This window comes from Callospermophilus lateralis, chromosome 1, assembly GCF_048772815.1.
Source record: "Callospermophilus lateralis isolate mCalLat2 chromosome 1, mCalLat2.hap1, whole genome shotgun sequence".
Taxonomy (NCBI): domain Eukaryota; kingdom Metazoa; phylum Chordata; class Mammalia; order Rodentia; family Sciuridae; genus Callospermophilus; species Callospermophilus lateralis.
This window is the reverse complement of record NC_135305.1, coordinates 125,383,211-125,394,997: the sequence shown is the minus strand read 5'-3', so window position 1 is coordinate 125,394,997 and position 11,787 is coordinate 125,383,211. Positions and strand designations below refer to the sequence as shown.

The window sequence follows — 11,787 nt, the reverse complement described above, 5'->3', positions numbered from 1 at the left end:
TTATTCCCTCAGATATGTTGATTCTCCTTTCCATGTCATAACACATTGCCTGGGGGCTTGGACCATCTGGAAAACCAGGGTAACTTCTTAGGTCTCTATGTTGTCATGGCAATTGTGCATGAAGTGAAAAGAATATTGAGAAATTTGGGGAGACACATACATTCCAGAGATTATGAAGGAAAACCTAATTTTTTTTTACCCCATAATCTGAAACATTCTATGCTTATTTGTTCAGATCATTTTGAGCCATCTCCCACAAAATAATGAACAAGTTATTTCTAGTATCTACCCAGAAGAAAGAAGCAAAAAGCTTTTAAGGTGACTATGATATCAGGAAATATCATATTTTAATATTGGGGATGTTGCTCCTATTCACATATTGCAAACAGTGAAATTGCCAAATGAATGGGTTTCCAGAGTAAGGAGGCTCTGTGGCATATCCCACAATGGTTTCTGTTGTCCAACTATATAATTAATCATATCCAATATATATAGAAATAGAGGAGTTGCTGATGAGAACAGAAACATTGTTTTTAAGTCCAGGCCCCATAGGAAAATTCCACTGTAGATTATGAGATTTTGGACTTGATGTGGACTGAAAGTAGGAAGTATACATCTTTTGAAAAATAAGTCTTGATACCTTCCCAGGTTCTTACAAATACAGGATAATGCAATATCAAGTGACCATACATCCAGAACTGGGAGATGCACCAATCATGAGGGCAGGCAGTCATGATTATCATAAGGTGGATGGTGTGCGTGCACAGTGTGTCAGAGGCAGAGTTGAGGCTCAGTAAGCTACTAGGCAAGTGATCCTCAGCTCACATCTCTATTGGGTACCAGTGCCTCTCTCTGAGTTCCCACTGTGTCCTATAGATGGTGGCAGATCTTCCTGTACCAGATTACTCTGAAGGGACTGTTACTTGAGGGGTCCTGCCCAACACTGTCCAAAACAATATAATAAGAGCCTCTTATGCATTCTACAGTCTGGTAGCCACATCAATCACTACTAGATAAAAATAATTTTTTAAAATAATACATATATGTTACCAAACACATGAAAAACAGATTCTTTCCACAAGGAATTGGTGAAAACTTATTATGATATGTATGAAAGTCTATAATTGAAGAAAAATAGTGTTATAATTTCTAAATCTAACAATTTCTATGTTTTTCAGTGAAAGAATCAAATCCAACTTTTAGTTATTCAAAGATACAAGCTGACAATAAAAAATATCATTCACATATAAGGTCATTGAACTATAAATTAATTTTAGGTGTCTGATTTTATTATTTATTTTTTAAAATACAGAAAGAAATGCTTGTCAAATTTCCTTTGTATTTGCACAGGTTGTGAAGATGCCTGTGTCTTGTATAATGTTAAATAAAGGTAAAAGAAAAGGATCTAAATGATCAGGCATCTGATGGCTCATTTTGTCAGTAAGCCTCCTCTCTAAAGCACACATCATTGTTCAGGAACAATGTGTCCTTGATGGAAGGGATGGATATTTTTCATGCAGTTATAAATGGGGATTTTCATTCACAACAGTAACCCTGACTGTAGCTACTGCTCTATGTGCCAATGGGAGATTTAAAAAAAAATCCCAAAGTATAATTTTTCATCATGGCAGGGCAATAGAATTTATTCTGGACAGAGCTATTTTCTTTGCCTGCAATGCTTACTGTAAAATTGCTATCTGTGGATTTAGAGAACCCCTCCCTCACAGTCACAATATTCCACATGAGACTTTTCAGCACATAATTGAGTTCACAGCCAATAAAGGGCATCAATGACAGAGTTAGTCTAGACAGCCCAGAAAGAACGCAATGACAGACACTTGAATAGAACCCCATATTGGACAATTTGATACATAGAAGGACCTGAAGTTTGGTTACCAGAGCAGAAAATAAGGACACAGCTCTTTGACAGCAAACCCTAATGAGGATGGTGCTAAGGGGGAAGGGTAACAAAGAAAGAGGGAAAGGAAAGGTACATTTACCTATTTCCATAGCAACAGCTGGAAAGAATAGCAGATCAAGTTAAAACACAACAGAACAGCAAGGACAGTGAAGGAGATCAGGCAGTTTAGCCAAAATGTAGACTAAAGCCATGTGGGCATCACATTCATTTTGTAGAGTCCACAGCTAGCCAGCCTCCCTAGAAGAAATCAGTTCAGCACAGCTTCTGCCCACCTCCAGATAGCAACAAATAAAACTAGAATAGCTCTGAAAAGGTCTCAATAATCTGTCCAGAAGGAACTTGCAGAAGGATCTCCACTAGCCAAAAGTGACTGAAACTCCCTCCCCCTCACTGTGGAGAAGGAGAATTAGGCAAAGCAGAACCAAGAGCTAATCAGTCCTGGGGAGAGCTAACCCAGAGCCAGTGCACAAGACAGCCTTTGAGGAGTCCATGAAAAGATGGGCCAGCTGACATCCTACCCTCATCATGGTGACAGGTAAAACCCCTGTGAGCTATGCCAGCCATGATGGAGATCTTTGTGCCAGAGATAGTCCACAGAGACCCTACTCCCAAAGACACCACAGTTGTTCAGATGTTTAGTTAGCATTGCCCTGAGGATATCACAGCATCAGAATAAAGCAGATGCCTGCAATTTGTGGCCACAGCAGTTAAGAACTCAGACTTAGGTGGGCTAACAGACTCTTTGTCCCAGTCACAGAGATCTATATCAGCCTGATATGGAGCTTCTGTGTCTCACAAAGCACATGGAGAGCTTGCATCCACAGGCCCTGTGCTTGTGGGCAGCCACCAGTGGCTTAGATAGCACCACTCCAGGGAACACCAATCAGAGCGGAGGAAGCACAGAGATTCACAACCTGAGGCAGTAGGAGCTCAGACACAGGTGGGCCAACTCTCCATATATCCAATCATAGGGATGGTATCCTGGCAATCTACATCAGCTATGGGGGAGGCTTCTGTACCTCAGATGATCCAAAGAGAACCTGCAATCACATGTCTTGTGATTGCACATAGTCACCAGGCTCTATGCCACTTTAACGAAGACTCAGTTAAGGAAAGGGAATGCACAGTAACCCACAGCAGTCAGCACAACAGCCCTAATCCCTGCATTCTGTGCCCCTGCATCAAAAAGAAACAGCTAGCAGATACAACACAGCATCCACCCAGCACACAGCTTCAGATCTCTGGACTGATGAACAGAAACCAGCTGGTGAGAAATCTATTGCAACCAGGAAAATAGCTCCTGTCCCCCAGTACCTCTAGGAGGATCCAAAGCTGAAGAGTGATGGGCATCTTCTCAAGGTGCCAAACTTTTTCTTAATAATTTTTAGTTGTACTTGGACACAATACCTTTATTTTATTTATTTATTTTTATGTGGTGCTGAGGATCGAACCCAGCGCCCCACATGTGCTAGGCGAGCGCTCTACCGCTGAGCCATGATCCCAGCCCACGTTACCAAATTCTTGATGAAATCCAAACCAAGAAGACTGAATAAGAATTCACCATCCTGGAATGGATTGCTATCAATTTGGATTTTATATATATTATCCTTCATTTTTATTTGATAGTTGCTTTCCTAGTATTTTTATATTTTGTCCTCAATCAATTTGATTGTATTTCTTCTAATGTTTTAGATCATTAACTAGAACCATTCTGTTTTCTTAGCTCATGCATAAACTTGCTTCTCTTAAACTGTCCCCACATTTCCCCCTTATGTTAACAGTGAATGCCTCCAATTACACCCACCCATATTTTTTCTTTTTTTTTTTTAACCTTGGTTTGGATTTTTTCTATCTTTTCTTTTTTCTCCCAATTTACTTCTCCTGTCCTCTTCTTCACTATGTAATATAATAGCAATTTTTCCATCTTTAATAATTAATTTTTCAATAAATTCCAGATTATTACTATAATTTTATGCCTGGGGTTAGAGGAATTGTGAAGAACATTTTCAACTAATTTTTGTTTCTCCTAAGGTTGATTGGTATATGATTTGTTCTGGAGTGATTGTATAAACAGGGTTTAGTGTCTTCTCTCAAAGTGGTGCAAATGATGAGAATAGCAGAGGACACACATTGAGTGTAGTGAGTATAAATACCAGGGTATTTCCTCAACCTAGTTCTCTTAAGAGAAAGCAGCTCACAAAATATTACCTTGTATAAAAGTAGAAAGAAGAATCATCCTAACAGATGGATATACATATAGGTAAAAAAGCACAGGAACAAACCATCTCCAAAAAGCCCACAACACTGATCAATAACTGATCCCATTAATACCACAGTAGAGGAAATGATGGAAAGTTCATAGTTAAAATGTTCAGTGAGCTAATAGAAGATGTAAGGAATGAACTAGAGAGAAAATAGAGGAAGTAAAAGACCATTTCAATACAGAACTTCTTAAAAAGAACCAAATGGAAATACTGGAAATGAAAGACTCAATAAATCACTTTTAAAATCCTATGGAAACCATTAACAATAGATCAGACCACTTTGAAGGCAGAATGTCAGGCTTTGAAGACAAAGTATATATATCTTGAACATGGAATCAACAATAAAGAAAAGATGTTATGTAACTATGAGCAGAATATTTAAGAAATCTGGGATAACATTAAGAGATCAAATCTAAGAATCATTGGTGTTTCCAAAATACAAACTAAAGGAATGTACAATCTTTCCAATGAAATAATCAGAAACATTTCCAAAGCTTTGGAATGAGAAGAAAAACAAGACTGTGACCACCTGAGAGGAGCTGGGGGAGGACCAAGGGTCCACAAAGCTTGTGGCAGAAAAAGTGGCTGCAATATGCAGGAGCAGGTGGCAGCCAAAGTTGCAAGGCCTTGTTCAGAGCAGAGTGGCCTGGGTTTTAGTCTGTCTCTGGTTCCCTGGAAGCAGACCAGTGGCCAGTGTGGGAATGGCAACAGCAGCAGAGGCTGATGCTCCAATCCATCTCTCCATTCTTTAGCTTGAGCCAGAGAGGCCAGGCCAGGTAGCCCAAGTAGCTGGAGGGGATCCACTGCACAAGAATGGGAGTTCTCTTCACCAGGATATGGAGACTATTCAATCACCAGGGTCACAAAATTATCATTATTGGGCTGGACAATGCGGGGAAAACTACCAACCTTTAACAATTTTCCATGAAGGAAGTTGTACTTACATCCCTACAATAGGGAGTAAGGTAGAAGTGATAGTGATTAATGATGTACATTTCCTAATGTGGGATATTGGTGGCCAAGAATCTCTTTGTTCTTCCTGGAATACTTATTCTAACATGGAGTTCATAATAGTAGTTGTGGACAGTACAGACAGAGGATTTCTGTAACTAAAGAACTCTACAAACTATTAGTGCATGAGGACCTAAGAAAAACTGGATTACTGATTTTTGCTAATACACAAGATGTTCAAGAATGCACGACTGTAGAAGAAGTCTCCCAGATTTTGAAGCTAACTTCTATTAAATATCATCAGAGGCCTATGCAGGCTTGCTGTGCTCTTACTGGTGAGGGATTATGCCAAGGACTTGAATGGAATATGTCATAATTTAGGATTAAATGACCTCTAATCCTCATAGACTTTGTATAAACAAAGTGCTGGACTTCATCTGAAAGCTGCAAAACATAATGGTTTAGATATCTTTATAATAAATTGATTTATTTTTTCTATAAGAAGAAAAATTAAGACCACTGATTTGAAAACAAGATAAAGTCTCACCCTCCAATTTTCTTTCTCATTAGTTCCTTCCAAAGTATAAAGTTTTGATTGAGATTTTTCTCAATGAATCCTCTCAAGACAATGTTATAGCCGGTGGTAAGTACAAAGGAACAGGGAAAATATTTTGAACATTCAGAACTTTAAAAACAGTATACCCCTCCCTAATGTTGAATATTGTTCTCTTCTTGTTCCATTAAGTCAAAATATAAATCAGCACAGATACTGTTTCCAATGTTCTAAAATGTCATGTTACTTATGAAAAAATGTATTTTTCTTAAGGTTGTATATGTATTATGTATATACCTTAAGTTCAAGTTAATGGCTCTGATTTATGTTCTAAAGAAAAGCAAATAACACAAAAAATAATGATATCCTTAATTATTGCCCCAATGAGATAAGTACTGGCATTTGTATTAAATGCCACTTTATATTTTTACTGTATGTTCTCTTTATTATTTTAACCACCCCACCCTAACCACACACCAAATTATTGAGCTGCTCTCAAAAAAAAGAAAAGGTAGAGAAAACTTGACAGTGATCAATAACACACATTGAAACATGTAATCTGAGTGAAATAACTGTCAAACTCTTGGCTTTACCAGTGGACAGAATTGCACAATGAGCCATTATAAAATTATTCCTTGTATTGGTTTAAATTACTGAATATGTTGTTAATCCATTTATCAATCAATCATAAATTTTGAGTAAAATTATCAAGTGATTTCCTTAATTGTGATTTCTTAATTGTGAAAAACATCTACCCAAAGAGGTAGCAGTCTAAAAAATATTATTAAATAATTTAGCTACCATCTTTTCAAGCAGTTAAAATGAATTTGAGAGTACAAATAAGGCATAAAAAATTTCCAAGTAACATTTAAAACTTTTAACTTGCAGATTTCATATTTCTCATTTTAGAAGGTGAACTACTTTTGAATTTTTTTGTTTCTGTAAATTTTCTTAATCTTATTTCATCAAGTAAATATATTAATAATTAATAATGCAATTTTTAATGCTGCTGTTTGAAAAATTGATTGAAAGTCATATATTATTTGTACTAAGATATAACTTGATCCAAAGTTATTTTGGTTTGCTTAGGTTTTCTGCCCAATGTCTGAAAATTGAAGGTACTTTTGTGTTAATTGTAAACAGAATTACCTTGCATTAAAACACATTCTTGAATACTGTGTTTATATATATTTTATACACAGAAAATTTGAAGGTTTATCTAAACTGGCATGTTTTATAATATTTAAGAAAAAATAACTACTTTTAATACCAACCTTTTAAATTTCATTAAGGTTTTGGTAGAAGTTATATACTTTAAGCATTGTCAAAATTTCAACAACTTATTTCTATAAAATATAAAATTCTCAGTGTCTAAATCAAAGTCAGGTGTGGTATATCAGTGTTAATTTTGGATGTTTTGTGTTTTATATTTATGTTATGATGTTCAAAATGCAAATACACTTAAAGATAGAAATCCAAATAGTGGAACCAGAGGTATATCACCCCAAAATAGACAAAATTCAAAAAAAAAAACTCCTACCCAAGACATATTTAAAAAAAAAAAAAAAACAGGGATTGAACTCAGACGGGCTTTACCACTGAGTCACATCACCAGGCTTTTTAATTGATTAACCAATTTTTTTCTTATTAGACAGGGTTTTACCAATTTGTTACTGTCCTCATTAAGTTGCTGAGGCTGACTTTGAACTTGCAATCCTTCTGTTCCTGCCTCCTGAGCCACTGAGGCATGCATCAGTGTGTTGGCTCCAAGACAGATCTTAATTAAAATGTCTAATGTGCAGAATAACAATAGAATTCTAAAAACGACAACAGAAAAATGAAGGTTACATTTAGAAGTAAGTTAATTTGTATTTCAATTGATTTATTGAAAAATAAAGGTTACATTTAGAAGTAAGTCAATTTGTATTTCAATTGATTTATTTAAAAGCTAACAGGGCTTAGAATTATATATACCAAACCCAGTAGGAAAATAGGTGCCAAGCAAGATTACAACATCCAGCAAAACTATCCTTCAGGATTGAAGTTGAAACAGAACAGTCCATGATAAGCAGAAACTAAAAGAATTCAAACCACTAAGCATCTGCTAAAGTGAAATACAGAAATCCGGAAGAAATAAAGTATAATAGGGATGAATCTCAATATAAGAATAGTAAATTAAAGGAGAATCAATTCAGAATTAACTATTAGAAATAAATCAAATTGTCAGAAAATAAAATTTTCTCTCTCTAGTAACACTGAATATAAATGGCCTAAACTCTCTAAACAAAAGTTATAGATTCACAGATTAGATTAAAAAAGGAGGGCCAGTAAAATGTTGTCCATAAGAGACTCACCTTATAGGCAAAGACATCCATATATTGAAAGGTAAAGGGTAGGAAAAGATATATAATGGAAATAAAAACTGAAACAAGCACGTGTAAATACTCTAATACCAAAAGAAGGTAGACAGCAAGAAAAACTTCATTAGAAAAGATAAAGGTCATTTCATACTGGTTAAGGGAATCATCCAACAAGTGATGATGATGATAAATATTTGTTCCCTTTAAAATGATGCACCTATAAACATAAAACAAACCTTCTCAATACAAAGAATCAAGTAGACCACAATAAAGCAATATTGGGCAATTTCAACATGCTTCTCTCTTCATTAAGTAGGTCATCCAGTCATAAACTAAAAAAAGACTTCAGAAAAAATATCATTCATCAAATAGATCTTACTGACATTTATAGAACATTTTATTCATCAACAACTGAATTCACTTTCTTCTCAGTGCCACAGGGAAGTTTCCTAAAATGGATCATATTTTAGGGTGCAAAGCATATATTAGCAAAAACAAAAATATTGAGATATTTTCTGGAATTAATGGATTAAAATTATAAATCATCAAAAAGATTAAAAAAACAGGAAATATTTTTACACTAGGGATTAAATAATTCACTTTTTTTGTTTGTTTTTGGACAGGGATTGAACAAGGACACTCAACCACTGAGCCATCTCCCCAACACTATTTTGTGTGTTTAAATTTAGAGACAGAGTTTCACTGAATTGCTTAGCACCTCACTTCTTCTAAGTCTGTCTTTGAATTCTAGGTCCTCCTGACTCAGGCTTTTCAGCTGCTGTGATTATATGCCACTGAGCCCAGCAAGATAATTCACTTTTGAATGAGAAATTAACCATAGAATAAATCAGGAGAGAAATTATTGGAAACAAATGAGAATAGAGGTACAATAAATCAAAATCTCAGGGACAATATGAAGGTGCTCTAAAAGGAAAGTTTATAGCATTGAGTTCTTACATTAAAAACTTGGATGATTCCAGATAAATAAGGTGGTGTTACACCTCAAGGGCCTAAAGGAAAAACTCAAACAAACAAATTTTAAACTCTGGAGAGGACAGGAAATAATTAAGCTCAGAGCCAGAATTAATAAAATTGTAAAAATACAAAAGATCAATTAATTTTTGGTGTTTTGAAAAGATAATCAAGATTGATAAACTCTTTTTTAAAGGAGAGAGAGAGAGAGAGAGAGAGAGAGAGAGAGAGAGAGAGAGAGAGAGAGAGAGAGAATATTTTTTTGTAGGTGGACACGACACAATGCCTGTTTTTTTTATATGGTTCTGAGAATCAATCCTGGGTCCTGCCCATGCTAAGTGAGCGCTCTACCACTGAGCAACAATCCCAGCCCAAGATTGATAAACTCTTAGTCAAACTATCCAAAAGAAAGAGAAGGAAGAGCCAAATCATAGATGAAAAAGAAGATATCACCACAGACAATTGTGATATTCAGAGGATCATTAGAAACTGTTTTGAAAACTTCTACTTCAATAAACTAGAAAATCTAGAATATATTGACAAATGCTGAGACACATATGACTGACTCAAACTGAATCATGAGTATATAGTAAATTTAAACAGACTAAGATCAAGCAATGTCATTGAAATAACAATTAAAGCCTTCTAACAAAGAAAACCTAGGAGCAGGTGGATTCTCAGCTGAGTTTTACCTATGAGACTTTTTAAAAAGAGCTAATGCCATCTCTCCTCTATTCCATGTAATAGAAAAGTATGGAACACTGTCAAATTCACTCTATAAAACCAGTGTAACCCTGATACTAAAACTAGATCAAGACCTATCAGACCAATATCCCGATGAACATAGATGTGAAAACCCAAGATAAAATATTGAAAAACAACATTCAAAATTGCAGTAAGAAGACAGTACAACATGATCAAGTCTGTTTCATCCCAGGAATGCAAGGGTGGTTCAACCTATGCAAATCAATAAATGCCATTCAACACTTGAATAGAGTTAAATAGGAGAATCACATGATTTTCTCAAGTAATGCAAGGAAACTACCCAAAAAGGTCCAGCACCATTCATGTTGAAAACACTAGAGAAACACTGGTGTTTAAAACACCAGGGATGGAAGGAACTTATTTCAATATTATAAAGGCTATATAAGACAAAAACCAAGGCCTAAAAAGAAAAATTGAAAACATTTCTTCTAAAATCAATAACAAGACAAGGATATCCACTTTCAATCACTTAGTTTTGGAACTCTAACCAGAACAATCAGGCAAAAGAAGAAAATTAAAGTGATACAAATAGGAAAAAAAGGAAGTTAAATTGTCTGTTTGCTGGTGGCATGATCCTATATTTAGAAAACCCAAGACACTCTAGGAGAAGACTTCCAGAGTTGATAAACAAATTGAACAGAGTAACAGGATAAAAAGATCAACATACATAAATTAATTGCTTTTCTCTTCTCCAATAATACATCTGCTGAAAGAGAAATAAGGAAAACTATCTCATTCACAATAACCTCAAAAATACTTGGGGATAAATCTTATCCCACCTAGCCAACCAACTCATAACACAGATGTGCCCATTTCCATCTATCTCTGATGCTCATTTATACACTTCAGTCTCAGAGAATAGATATAAGACACTGACATGTTTCAAATGTATTCCTGCTCCTCACATTTCATGCATTGGAAACTTAATCCCATAAACTCATGTTTATAATATATAGGAAGTAGGACCTTTGGGATATCATATGGATTAGATAAAATTATGAGGAAGGGGCCCCCAAGATGTCACTGGTGACACATCACATGTGTCTTGGAACATCATGTGATGATGAATTTACCCTGTTGTGATGCAGCAAGAGAAACTCACCAGGTGCCAGGGCCATGCTCTTGGATATCCCAGCTTCCAGATCCAGGAGTCAAATAAATTTCTTTCTTGCTTTTTTAAAATTACCTGGCTTCAGTCATTTTATTATAGAAACAGAAAATAAAATGAGACAAATATGGCTGATGTGTGCATGTGGATCAAAATTTACCACCAGATGTATAGATATGAATAACCATGCCTTAGTATAACTTGCTAAACATCTTGTCATAGGCAGCTATGGTTTGGATTGTTCCTGGTGTTCATACAGTCTGCGGTATTCTGTTATGCTAGCAAAAAATAGACTAAAAGAGAAACCCTAGGCAAAGAGAAAATATAGAAATTCTTAACCAAAATGCAGGAGGAAAATATAATTATGGATACTGAATTGTGAACATTTTTTCCTTAAAATGTTTTATTATTTATACAACCTCATACAAGTAATGAAGATACATTAGAAGAAACATAAATTTATAAATTATGAATAATATTTTTACATCAAATTTCATATACTACAAAATAACTCTTCCTAAATATTAGCTTGATGAATTGTAAGAATTTTTAGCATACATTTATGTAAATTTGTTAATTATTTCATGAAAATGTATACATTTAGCCACTTTATTGTCAATTGATATACTTGAAAACAACATCAATCACTCCTTGAAGGAACTGCAAGATAACAAGCTCAGTAGCTGAAGATCTGTCAGAGCCCAGTGTGGAAAGAGCCCTGAGGGCAATGGGAGTGGAGTGCTTGGCTTTCTGGGGCTGGTACACAACAGGCCCTATTGGGCTTTCAGTCACCAGTAGCAGCAAGGCAGTGAGGCCTAGAGCCATGGAGGCCGTATAGTGACACCAGCACCCTCCACACAGTGTCCACCCCCTCTCAGCTGTGCCAGGGCTGC

The 11,787-nt window shown here is 35.6% G+C and overlaps 1 pseudogene; it reads left to right on the top strand.

Moving 5' to 3' along the window:
- Positions 1-4,998: 4,998 nt before the first annotated feature.
- Positions 4,999-5,527, top strand: LOC143407029 (ADP-ribosylation factor-like protein 5A pseudogene; annotated as a pseudogene).
- The last annotated feature ends 6,260 nt before the right edge of the window (positions 5,528-11,787 follow it).